The sequence below is a fragment of the Vigna umbellata genome, chromosome 9 (genome assembly GCF_029865625.1).
Source record: "Vigna umbellata cultivar VRB3 chromosome 9, Vumbellata_1.0, whole genome shotgun sequence".
In the NCBI taxonomy this organism is placed as follows: Eukaryota; Viridiplantae; Streptophyta; class Magnoliopsida; order Fabales; family Fabaceae; genus Vigna; species Vigna umbellata.
Genome location: NC_142173.1, coordinates 47,672,968 through 47,686,034, shown reverse-complemented (window position 1 = coordinate 47,686,034; position 13,067 = coordinate 47,672,968).

Sequence of the window (13,067 nt, the reverse complement as noted above, 5' to 3'; positions counted from 1 at the left end):
GAAGTAGACGAAGTGGACGAAGTTGACGAAGTCGACGAAGTGGATGAAGTGGATGAAGTGGGTGAAGTGGAGGAAGTGACGAAGTTGACGAAGTGGAGGAAGTGGTGGAAGTGGAGGAAGTAAAGGAAAGGGAGGAAGTAGACGAAGTTGACGAAGTGGATGAAGTTGACGAAGTGGACGAAGTTGACGAGTGGACGAAGTAGACGAAGTGGACGAACTTGACGAAGTGGAGGAAGTAGAAAAAGTGGAGGAAGTGACGAAGTGCAGGTAGTGGACGAAGTGGAGGAAGGGGAGGAAGTTGACGAAGTGGACGAAGTGGACGAAGTGGACGAAGTGGACCGAAGTGACGAAGTGGACGAAGTGGACATAGTGGACGCAGTTGAAGAAGTTGAAGAAATGGAAGAAGTTGACGAAGTGGAGGAACTTGACGAAGAGGATTAGTGCACGAAGTGGACGATTTGGACGAAGTAGACGAAGTGGACGAAGTGGAGGTAGTGGAGGAAATGGAGGAAGTGGAGGACGTGGAGGAAGTGGACGACGTTGAGGAAGTGGACGAATTTGACCAAGTGTGGACGAAGTCGAGGAGTGGAGGAAGTGGCTGAAGTGGACGAAGTGGACGAAGTGGAAGAAGTGGAGGAAGTGGACAAAGTGGAGGAAGTGTACGAAGTGGAGGAAGTGGACGAAGTGGAGGAAATAGACGAAGTGGAAGGAAGTTGACGAAGGGAGGAAGTGGAGGAAAATGGAGGAAGTAGAGAAGTGGACGAAGTGGAGGAAGTGGACGAAGTTGACGAAGTTTAGGAAGTGGAGGAACTGGAGGAAGTGACGAAATGGACGAATTGACGAAGTGGAGGAAGTGGAGGAAGTGGAGGAAGTGGAGACGAAGTGGACGAATTGGACAAAGTGGAGGGAGTCGGGGGAGTGGAGGAAGTCGAGGAGTGGACGAAGTGGACGAAGTTGACGAAGTGGACGAAGTGGAGATGATGAGTGGGCGAAGTGGAGGAACTGACGAAGTTGACGAAGTGAGGAAGTGGTGCAGGTGGAGGAAGTGGAGGAAGTAAAGGAAAGGGGGAAGTAACGAAGTTGACGAAGTGGACGAAGTTGACGAAGTGGACGAAGTAACGAAGTGGACGAAACTTGACGAAGTGGGGAAGTAGAAAAAGTGGAGGAAGTGGACGAAGTTGACGAAGTGGAGGAAGTTGACGAAGTGGACGAAGTAGACGTAGTGGACCAATGGACGAGTGGACGAAGTGGACGAAGTGGAGGTAGTTGACGAACTGGAAGAAGTGGAGAAATGGAGGAAGTGGAGGAAGTGATGGAAGTGGAGGAAGTGGAGAGTGGAGGAAGTGGACGAAGTTGACGAAGTGGAGGTTTGGACGAAGTGGAGGAAGTGGACAAAGTGGACGAAGTGGACGAAATGGATGAAGTTGACGAAGTGGTGAAGTGGAAGAAGTGGAGGAAGCCGAGGAAAGTGAAGGAAGTGGAGGAAGGGACGAAATGGACGAAGTGGACGAAGTGGAGGAAGTGGAGGAAGTGGTGGAAGTGGAGGAAGTGGACAAAGTGGACGAAATGAGGAAGTGGAGGAAGTGAACGAAGTGGACGAAGTAGACGAAGTTCAGGAAGTGGACGAAGTGGACGAAATGGACGAAGTGGACGAAATGGATGAAGTGGACTAATGGACGAAGTGGACGAAGTGCACGAAGTGCAGGAAGTGGAGAAGTGGAGAAGGTGGAGGAAGTGGAGGAAGTTGATGAAGTGGAAAATTGACGATGTGGACGAAGTGGACGAAGTAGAGGAAGTTGAGGAAGTGGACGAAGGGAGGAAGTGGAAGAAATGGACGAGGTTGACGAAGTGTGAGGAAGTGGAGGAAGTGGAGGAAATGGAGGAAGTGGACGAAGTGGACGAAGTGGAGGAAATTTGACGAAGTGGAGGAAGTGGTGGAAGTGGAGGAAGGGAGGAAAGTAAAGGAAAGGGGGGAAGTAGACGAAGTTGACGAGTGGACGAAGTGGACGAAGTAGACGAAGTGGAAAAACTTGACGAAGTGGAGGAAGTAGAGAAAGTGGAGGAAGTGGAGGAAGTGGAGGAAGTGGAGGAAGTTAACGAAGTGGACGAAGTTGACGAAGTGGACGAAGTGGACGAAGTTGAAGAAGTTGAAGAAGTGGAGAAGTGGAGGTAGTGGAGGAAATGGAGGAAGTGGAGGAAGTGGAGGAAGTGGACGACGTTGACGAAGTGGACGAAGTGGACGAAGTGGAGAAGTGGAGGAAGTGAACGAAGTGGAGGAAGTGGAGGAAGTGGAGGAAGTGAGAGAAGTGAGGAAATAGACGAAGGGAGGAAAATTGCCGAAGTGGAGAAGTGGAGGAAATGGGAAGTAGAGGTAGTGGCGAAGTGGAGGAATGGAGGAATGGACGAAGTTGACGAAGTTGACGAAGTGGACGAAGTTGACGAAGTTTAGGAAGTGGAGGAAGTGGAGAAGTGGAGGAAGTGGAGGAAGTGGACGAAGTGGAGGAAGTGGAGGAAGTGGAGGAAGTGGAGGAAGTCGAGGAAGTGGAGGAAGTGGACGAAGTGGAGGAAGCGGAAAGTGGAGGAAGTCGGGGAAGTGGAGGAAGTAGACGAAGTGGACGAAGTTGACGAAGTTGACGAAGTGGACGAAGTTGAGGAAGTGGAGAAGTGGATGAAGTGGGCGAAGTGGACGAAGTCGACGAAGTTGACGAAGTGGAGGAAGTCGTGCAGGTGGAGGAAGTGGAGGAAGTAAAGGAAAGGGGGGAAGTAGACGAAGTTGACGAAGTGGACGAAGTTGACGAAGTGGACGAAGTGGACAAACTTGACGAAGAGGAGGAAGTAGAAAAAAGTGGAGGAAGTGACGAAGTGGAGGAAGTGGAGGAAGTTGACGAAGTGGACGAAGTGGACGTAGTGGACGAATGGACGAAGTGGACGAAGTGGACGAAGGGAGGTAGTGAGACGAACTGGAAGAAGTGGAGGAAATGGAGGAAGTGGAGAAGTGAGGAAGTGGAGGAAGTGGAGGAAGTGGAGGAAGTGGACGAAGTTGACGAAGTGGAGGTAGTGGACGAAGTGGAGGAAGTGGACAAAGTGGACGAAGTGGACGAAATGGATGAAGTTGACGAAGTGTGGAAGTGGAAGAAGTGGAGGAAGCCGAGGAAGTGAAGGAAGTGGAGGAAGGGACGATTGGACGAAGTGGACGAAGTGGAGGAAGTGGAGGAAGTGGTGGAAGTGGAGAAGTGACAAAGTGGACGAAATGGAGGAAGTTGGAGGAAGTGAACGAAGTGGACGAAGTAGACGAAGTTCAGGAAGTGGACGAAGTGGACACGAAATGGACGAAGTGGACGAAATGGATGAAGTGGAGCGTAATGGACGAAGTGGACGAAGTGCACGAAGTGCAGAAGTGAGAAGTGGAGAAGGTGGAGGAAGTGGAGGAAGTTGATGAGTGGAAGAAGTTGACGCTGTGACGAAGTAGAGGAGTTGAGGAAGTGGACGAAGTGGAGGAAGTGGAGAAATGGACGAGGTTGACGAAGTGGACGAAGTGGAGGAAGTGGAGAAATGGAGGAAGTGGACGAAGTCGACGAAGTGGAGGAAATTGACGAAGTGGAGGAAGTGGTGGAAGTGGAGGAAGTGGAGGAAGTAAAGGAAAGGGGGGAAGTAGACGAAGTTGACGAAGCGGTGACTTTCGCTTCTCCTTTTGCACTTTTTATTGTCTTTTCTGATTTCATCTCTCTCCTTCTTCACTTCTTTCACCAAATTCACCTTAAAACCTGCACAAAAACACTGAAATCAAGCATAAACCTGTCCAGCTCTCTTATTTCCAAAAATATAAAGAAAAGCATGATTTCAAGCTAGTTTCTAAGTGTAAAGGTTGCTTTTAGTGTCAATTTTAATCATAAAATAACAGTTTTTCAACTGTTATCACAACCCCAAACTTAAAACTTTGCTTGTCCTCAAGCAAATATGTAACTCATCTTTAACCAATTCATATGATGGTTCACTTCATTCAAAAATCTTCTTTTCAAGATAAGCAAAAACTTCACTCAAACTTATGACCAAGAGTTCAATCAAGATGTGCACATGCTTTAGTGTTCACAAAGTCATTTAAATTCCAACAAATGCTATTTTCATGAATGATCAATCAATTAAGCATGGATGTTCATGTGTTCATGTGATATTTCCTCACTAAGTCAAGTGTTTCACTCACACTCAAGTGTATAAGAGATGATCACTCATTCACTCTACTATCACAATGTTACATGAATTAACTTTGCCTTTCATTTTACCACAATCAAAAACATTCACAAGCATGCATCATCACAAGGACTTTTCTATGGCTTATAATGTGGCTGGGCTAACAAGAAAATTGGTTTTTCTGGATCACAAAATCCTTGAGTTAAGAGAATCATAACAACACAATCATCTTATTCATTCCCAACTTTCTTTTGCCTTTGCATTGAGCTTTGCTTCTTTTTCTTTTCTTTTCTTTTTCTTTGCATATTCTTACTTTTTAGCTCTTAGCTCAATGCTTTTCATGTTTTCCCAACAACCCCAAACTTGAACATTTAACAATACCACACAAGATCTTCTACTTAACTCAAGGTAAAGATTTTCAATCAAGGTTTTCAGTGTATATTCAAGGCTAAGGGTTCAAAGGATAGAACACAAAGTGTTCTCTTTTAGTGGGCTAATTTTATGAATTTGGCCAATAAAAAGGTTTTCAACAAATGGCCTTGATCATGTGATGCAAAACAAGCAATTGATTCAATCATAGAAAACCTGGGCAAAACCATTCATGCTTTCAAAGTAATAGCATTCAACAATAACAACTCTGGAGCTCAAAATCTCACATATAAGCTCATTCACATTTGACATACACATCCTGCTTAATTTCACAATCACAATCATGATATCATGCATTTGTTCACAAAGCTTGTGAATCACCTGTATAAGCATTTTAATGTGCACATCATCTCAACATCAATCAATCATAAGCATCATTCAGATTACTTATCACAAATCACAGTTAATAGCAAACCATCACAACAAACCAGGTTTCAAATAGAGTACATCAAACCCTAATCTAAAAACAAAACAAATAAGTTCAGAAAACTTAAACCACAAAGCATAAGCACATGATAGCATTCATCAGTAAATGCTATCTCAGCTCCTCATCAATCTGAGCTGTCCTCTGTATCTTCCTCTTCCTCCTCATCTTCATCATCTTCAAATGCATCATCCTCATCAGCTTCATCTTCTTCCATATCTCTAGCTGAAGCTTCAGCTGCTCAGCTCCTCCTCCATGCACTGGTTCCTCTGGCCAAGCTACCACATTATGGAATTCATCCATAGTCCACCTGTGGGCTGGAGGTGTATCATACATCCCCACAATCATCTCAGCAGTGGCCACCTGCCCTCTGTGAATGGACTGCAACTGAGCCCCTATAAGAGACATATACATGTCCCTCATCTGGAATGGCTCTGCTTCATGTGTCTCAGCAGATGTCTGGCTCTGTGCTGGCCCTCTCTCTCTACGAGCACGGCGTGGTGGAACTGGCTGAGCTGCATCATCACCTCCACAGTACTGTCTATAGTAGGCCTCATCAATAGCTTTTCTTGGCCTCTCAAAAGGTGGAGCAGAAGTGTCCACCCCAGCTATCTTGCAAAGGTGCGTGATCAAAGAAGGATGTCCTAGTGGTGCTTTGTTGTTTGAAGTATTGGCGCACACACTAATCTCATCAGCTATCACCTGCCCAATATTAACATTCAAGTTTCTGATAGCACAGTAGATGAAGAATGCCCTGCTGAGAGTAATATCTGACACATGTGAACATGGCTGAATGTTGGCATGAGAAAACGCCATCCAATACTTTGCAAGAGGAGTCAAATCTGTCCTCCTAATGTTAACCACTGAGCCAGATCGATTCCTTTGGAAGTGTCCTCCAGGTATACACAGTACTCTCTCCACATCCTCATAATCAGCACCTTCCTCCATGCAAAGAGCAAACTGGCACTGCTCACCAGCCCATACAGTGTCCAGAAAGTTATTAATTGAATCAGGATCATACCTGATAGCATGGCCTCTACATAGCCCAAATAATTCTCAGCTGGATAATCACCAATCTTCTTTGCATTGGTGTAAAATTCCTTAACCACAGCTATGTTGGCAGGTGCAGGATAAGTGGCTAGCTTTCCCCAGTCATTCCCTAAAACTTGCTCTCCAAATTGAGGAGCAAGGTTAGGTATCATTCCAACCTTTCTCTCCATCAGAAGTCTCCTGTCCTGAACCACTTTAAAGTGCTTCTCATGTTTCCTAGAGAGGAACCTGCTAGATGGGGTTGCTCTGGTTCCTTTTCCTTTCTCTTGGTTGCCATGGTTTTCAATCTTTTTCCTGATGAGGATGCCATTCCTACATTCAAAACACAAACAAACCACAGAACATGATGTTAATCATTAGTAAAACACAGAACACAACTCCTTTCGAAGCTAAACCACCGCTGAGGGCCAGAATTTCCCCTCAGCGCCACCAGTACCACATTCCAGATCACACAAAACCAGAAAAATCAAATCTGGCAGAGTGCCGCTCAGCGGCAGTTTACCCCTCAGCGGTAACTCTGCAGATTTTTGAAAAACCTGTTTTAAAGCTTTCCTAACTCCACCCAAATGCAATTTTCAGTTTTCCAGTTCATAATCATGCAGTTTAATCGGTTCAAACATCAAATATATCATCAAATCATGCAAGAAATCAAAACCCCTAAATCTTCATGCTTTGACAATCATATTCAAAATCAAAACCCTAGAATGAACAAAATGCATTTTACTTACTTGGGTGGAGATACTAGATGCAATGAGAATGCTTCCAAGCTAGAATGCTCTCTTCCAACCCCAAACTTTGATGGCACACTAGTGAAAAAGTGAGTGGAAGAGAAATTTTCTTAAGAGGGAAGAGTGAAAAGATGTGGAAAACCTTGGAGAAGGTATGTGGGAGTGTTTGTGCAAAGAAAAGTCTGAAAGTGTGAAAGAATGCGCAGCTTAGGGTTTAAAAATACCCTAATGGGCTCGGGTCCCGCTAAGGGGAACTAAAACCCTATTCTGCGAGAGTACCGCTCAGCGGTAAAGTACCGCTCAGCGGCACTTTCGTGAAGTGCTCTTCTCCTTCTTTTCTTAACCTATGTGCCTCCCATATGTGCCCCTCACTGGTTCCCTGCAATTCAATGTTCAAAATGCTTATGCAAACCCTAACTACAATAAACAAACAGAAATATTCAATCAACTGGGTTGCCTCCCAGGTAGCGCTTGTTTAACGTCACGAGCCTGACCCAAAATCCACCAACACCCATCAGTAGGTGTTATAGCCATTGTATCCTTCGGTAGATACTTAACCACCTAGCATCCTTCAGTAGATGCTATATCCAACAAAATAAATACAAAAATAATGTTCACAAATTACAAATTACAAAACCAAATCAAAAGTTTTTAAATTCACTGGGTTGCCTCCCAGCAAGCGCTCTTTTAATGTCATTAGCTTGACCCAATAAAGTTCAAGTTCCATCTTCTTTGTAGTTGATGTTGTCATTCCACCAACTCCTCAGCTGTTTCCTTTGAACTGTTTTGGTTCTTCTAGAATATGGAGACTCTATCTCTATCATCTCCTTCTCTTTAAAGCCCTTCACAACCCACAACTTGTTCTTGATTCTAACAGGTGTGCCAAGTTGGAGTCTTCTTTTCTTCCAGTCTCTAGGAATTTCTTCTCCTCTTCCAATCTCTTCTTCCTGGGGTACCTGAAACAACAAACAATGGTTACCTGAAACCTCAAGATTTTTTTCTTTACGGCTAGTCATGGGTGCATCTCGAAATGCAGCTTTATAACTAGCCTCTTCCTCCTTTGCTTGCATCTCATCTTTGAAAACATCTACCACCACTCTCTCCTCTCTATCCTGGAGCACCACTATACCTTCATTTACATCTATGATAGCCCTGGCCGTTTTCATAAACGGTCTTCCAAGTATGATAGGTATCTTCTCAGTCTCCATCTTCATCACCACAAAGTCTGCCAAGAACTGAAGTTTGCCAACACAAACTATAATGTCCTCTACAATCCCACATGGCTCCTTTGAAGATCCATCGGCCATTACTATTTTAATCTTTGCATGTTTCATTTTAACATTGCCGATTTGCTCCAGTAAAGAATAAGGTATCAAGTTAACACTTGAACCTAAATCAAGGAGAGCTTTCTTTACCTTTTTCTTCCCTATAGTACAAGGGATAGAAAAACTGCCTGGATCTGACGCTTTAGGAGGGAATGACTCTTTCTTAACAGTTATACACTCTTTTGCCTCATCATCTCTACGTCTCTTCTTTGTAGAAATTTCTTCATCAGATTTTGTGTAAACTGCAATTTTCTGTAAAATCTGTTCCCAAGGTGCTTTATTATCCACCATTCTGAATAATTCTGTGAAATCCATTTGTTTCTCTTGATTTATTGGAAAAGGAAAATTGTTTTTGCTCTCTATTTCTCTTCTTTCTTCTGTTTCTCCTTCTTCTAACTCAATTATCTCTTCATTCACACTCTTTACCACTTTGCACTCTTCTCTAGGGTTAACCTCAGTATTAGCCCCAAAATTTCTATTTGGCCCTTCTTCCAATTGCTTGGTAATCTGACCCATTTGAATCTCCAAATTCTTTATAGCAGCTTCAGTGCTCTTTTGAGAAGATTCGGTTTTCTGTATGAATTGCTGAAGAGTTTCTTCCAACCTTGTTGATTTTTCATTAAGCATAGATAACTGTTGCCAAAAGGTTGGTTGCTGCTGCTGCTGCTTATTATATTGATTTGCTTGCCCAGTTTGTCCTTGACCAATGCTTGGATGTGGTTTCCACCCTTGATTGTAATTCCCTTGACGGTATGGAAATTGATTAGCCATGAAATTAACATCCTCCAAGGCTTCCACTGGAAAAGCACATTGACCATTGATATGATCACCTCCACATAATTCGCACAACTGGGTTTGTACCTGTGCAGCAGTTTTCAACTCTTTAGGTAATTGCGCAAGAGTTTTAGTCAGCGTCTCCAGCTGTTGAGTTAGAATTTTATTTTGAGCTAGCAAGGCATCATGTGTATGTAATTGGAGAACCCCTTTTTGTTGCATAGGAGCTCCTCTTTCACTGTTGAGCTCATTATCACTAGTAGCCATGTTGTCAATGATTTCTATAGCTTCCTCTGGAGTTTTCCATTCAATATTGCCTCCTGCTGAGGCATCAAGCATCATCTTGGTTTGTGAACCAAGCCCTCCAAGGAAAGTTAAGACTACTTCCTGTTCTTCAAAGCCATGCGTGGGTGTTTTTCTTAGCAGACTTTTGTATCTATCCCATGCATGCCCCAGTGATTCTTCCATGCCCTGCTTAAATGAAGATATCTCTTGCTTGCCTTTTGTCACCTTTGATTGTGGAAAGTACTTGTTCAAAAACTTTGTTACCACTGCTTCCCACTCTGTGAAACTTCCTTCTGGAAAAGAGTTCAACCAAAGCTTAGCATTGCCTCCCAATGAGAAAGGAAACAAACTAAGTTTGATTGCTTCGTCTGGCACCCCATTGATTTTCACTGTGTTGCAAATTTCATTAAATGTAGTAAGGTGCTCATATGGGCTTTCATGAGATAACCCATTAAATTGATTACTCTTCACCAGTTGGATGAGTGCTGGTTTGACCTCCATATTGGCTGCATTGACTCTAGGTCTAGCTATGCTGTTAAAGTGTTGAGGTCCAGCTATGTTGGTGTAATCAGCAAGAGTTCTTCTGATATTATTATTCTCCATATTTTCTGTGCTATTGTCAGAACCTTGTGGTGATGGTTGCAACAGAGTTTCCGGAGGAGGAAAAAGTTCTCTAGATGTTCTGATTCTTCTCCTCCGTCTACTGTCTTCTAATCCTTCAAGCAGAGGTTCTGTTGTTTTCTTGCTCCTAGTTCGAATTGCCTCCTGCATACAAAAGAACACAAAACCCTAGAAAAGATTTGGTTAGCACAAAAAGATATAAGAGAAGATATAATATTAAGAAAATAATAAAAAAAATAAAAAACAGAAAAATAAAATAAAAATTCGAAATTTAAAATAAAATAAAAAAAATAAGTCAAAGATAATCAATAATCACACAAATTAACCAGTTAAACCACGAGTCTCCGGCAACGGCGCCAAAAACTTGATGGACAAATTTATGAACACCAAAATATGATGTCACAAACTTGTTTTCAATCGGCAAGTATGACCGAATCGTTCAAGTAATAAACTTAGTTAGACCAAGTATCGTTCTTCCCAAAGGACTCACGGCCTAGTTTAGTTATGTGATTTCTTAATTAACTAAGACTTACAAACGCATTAATTGGGGTTTAAAATGCAAGACAGAAAATAAATATGTATGCATGAATTTTGATCAATGGCAAAAAGCAAAAGATAAACACTTTCAATGAAATTTATGTATGGATATGTTGTTGGGGGTCAATTTCATCTTATCCACTCTCATATATTTTAGGAATTCAACAATCAAATCATCATTGTTAATGCCACTCTCTAATGTACCTTTCTAGAAGGCTTCTCCCTAATCACGAGTTCATACAATTCCTAGCATTCCTAATGATCAGTTCATAAGTGCAGGAGCTTAACGACAACCAATATAAAATTGGGAGAAATTCCCCGGATCTAGACTTCCCCGTACGTGCCCGTATCGACAAAACCAATAATCATGCATCGAATGAGTTAAACAATGCAAGCATTAAGCAAAGAGGAAAAACCCTAACTAATGATGAAAGAAAGCATAAGTCTTAATTAAAAGATGTAAAAACAGATTCCATATATGAGAGTTTCATAAGATTACATTGATTCCCCAACAAACATACAGAGTTTAGTTCACCATATTCATGGTGAACCTAGATGAATTACAATGAAAGAATGAAAGAATAAACCCTAAAAAGGTGAAGAGGAAGCCTCAGCATCCAAGATCCTCCTTCAAAGGGGTGGAAGAGAGAGTGTTTTCTTCGTTCCAGCCAGAGATGCCTAACCCTAGGAAACCCTAAAGCTTATATATCATTCGTAAATTACAAAAAAGTCAAATCCAAGCCCATTAAAGTGCCGCTCAGCGGTAAAATACCGCTCAGCGGTGAGTGCGTGACTTGTTTTCTCCCCTCAGCGGCCATTTTGCCCCTCAGCGGACCTCCCGCAAGCTTCTGAGTGCCGCTCAGCGGTAAACTGCCGCTCAGCGGTGACTTCGGCTTCTCCTTTTGCACTTTTTATTGTCTTTTCTGATTTCATCTCTCTCCTTCTTCACTTCTTTCACCAAATTCACCTTAAAACCTGCACAAAAACACTGAAATCAAGCATAAACCTGTCCAGCTCTCTTATTTCCAAAAATATAAAGAAAAGCATGATTTCAAGCTAGTTTCTAAGTGTAAAGGTTGCTTTTAGTGTCAATTTTAATCATAAAAATAACAGTTTTTCAACTGTTATCAAGAAGTGAAGGAAGTGCAGGAAGTGGAGGAAGTGGACGAAGTGGAGGAAGTGGACAAAGTGGACGAAATGGATGAAGTTGACGAAGTGGTCGAAGTGGAAGAAGTGGAGGAAGCCGAGGAAGTGAAGGAAGTGGAGGAAGTAGACGAATTGGACGAAGTGGACGAAATGGAGGAAGTGGAGGAAGTGGTGGAAGTAGAGGAAGTGGACAAAGTGGACGAAGTGGAGGAAGTGGAGGAAGTGAACGAAGTGGACGAAGTAGACGAAGTTCAGGAAGTGGACGAAGTGGACGAAATGGACGAGGTGGACGAAATGGACGAAGTGGACGAAGTGCAGGAAGTGGAGGAAGTGGAGAAGGTGGAGGAAGTGGAGGAAGTTGATTAAGTGGAAGAAGTTGACGATGTGGACGAAGTTGACGAAGTGGAGGAAGTTAAGGAAGTGGAGGAAGTGGAGGAAGTGGAGGAAGTGGAGGAAATGGACGAGGTTGACGAAGTGGACGAAGTGGAGGAAGTGGAGGAAATGGAGGAAGTGGAGGAAGTGCAGGAAGTGGACGAAGTCGACGAAGTGGAGGAAGTGGTGGAAGTAAAGGAAAGGGAGGAAGTAGAAAAAGTTGACGAAGTGGACGAAGTAGACGAAGTGGACGAACTTGACGAAGTGGAGGAAGTAGAGAAAGTGGAGGAAGTGGAGGAAGTGGAGGAAGTTTACGAAGTCGAGAAGTGGAGGAAATGGACGAAGTGGACGAAGTTGACTAAGTAGACCAAGTTGATGAAGTGAAAGAAGTGGAGGAAGTGGAAGAAGAGGTCGAAGTGGACGAAGTGTACGAAGTGGACGAAGAAGACGAAATGGATGAAGTTGACGAAGTGGATGAAGTGGACGAAGTTGAGCAAGTGGACGAAGTTGACGAAGTTGAGGAAGTGGAGGAACTGGAGGAACTGGAGGAAGTGGACGAAATGGACGAATTGGACGAAGTGGAGGAAGTGGAGGAAGTGGAGGAAGTGGACGAAGTAGAGGAAGTGGAGGAAGTGGAGGGAGTCGGGGAAGTGGAGGAAGTGGAGGAACTGGAGGAAGTTGACGAAGTGGAGGAAATGATTGAGGTGGAGGAAGTGGAGGAAGTAGACGATGTGGACGAAGTTGACGAAGTGGACGAAGTGGACGAAGTGGAGGAAGTAGACGAAGTGGAGGATGTGGAGGAAGTGGAGGAAGTGGACGAAGTGGAGGAAGTGGAGGAAATGGACGAGGTTGACGAAGTGGAGGAACTGGAGGAAGTGGAGGAACTGGACGAAATGGAGGAAGTGGAGGAAGTGGAGGAAGTGGACGAAGTAGACGAAGTGGACGAACTGGACGAAGTGGACGAAGTGGACGTAGTGGACGAATGGACGAAGTAGACGAAGTGGACGAAGTGGAAGAAGTGGACGAAGTGGAGGTAGTTGACGAAGTGGACGAAGTTGAAGAAGTTGACGAAGTGCACGAAGTGGACGAAGTCGACGACGTGGAGGAAGTTGACGAAGTGGAGGAAGTGGAGGAAGTGGAGGAAGTGGTGGAAGTAGAGGAAGTGAATGAAGTGGATGAAGTGGGCGA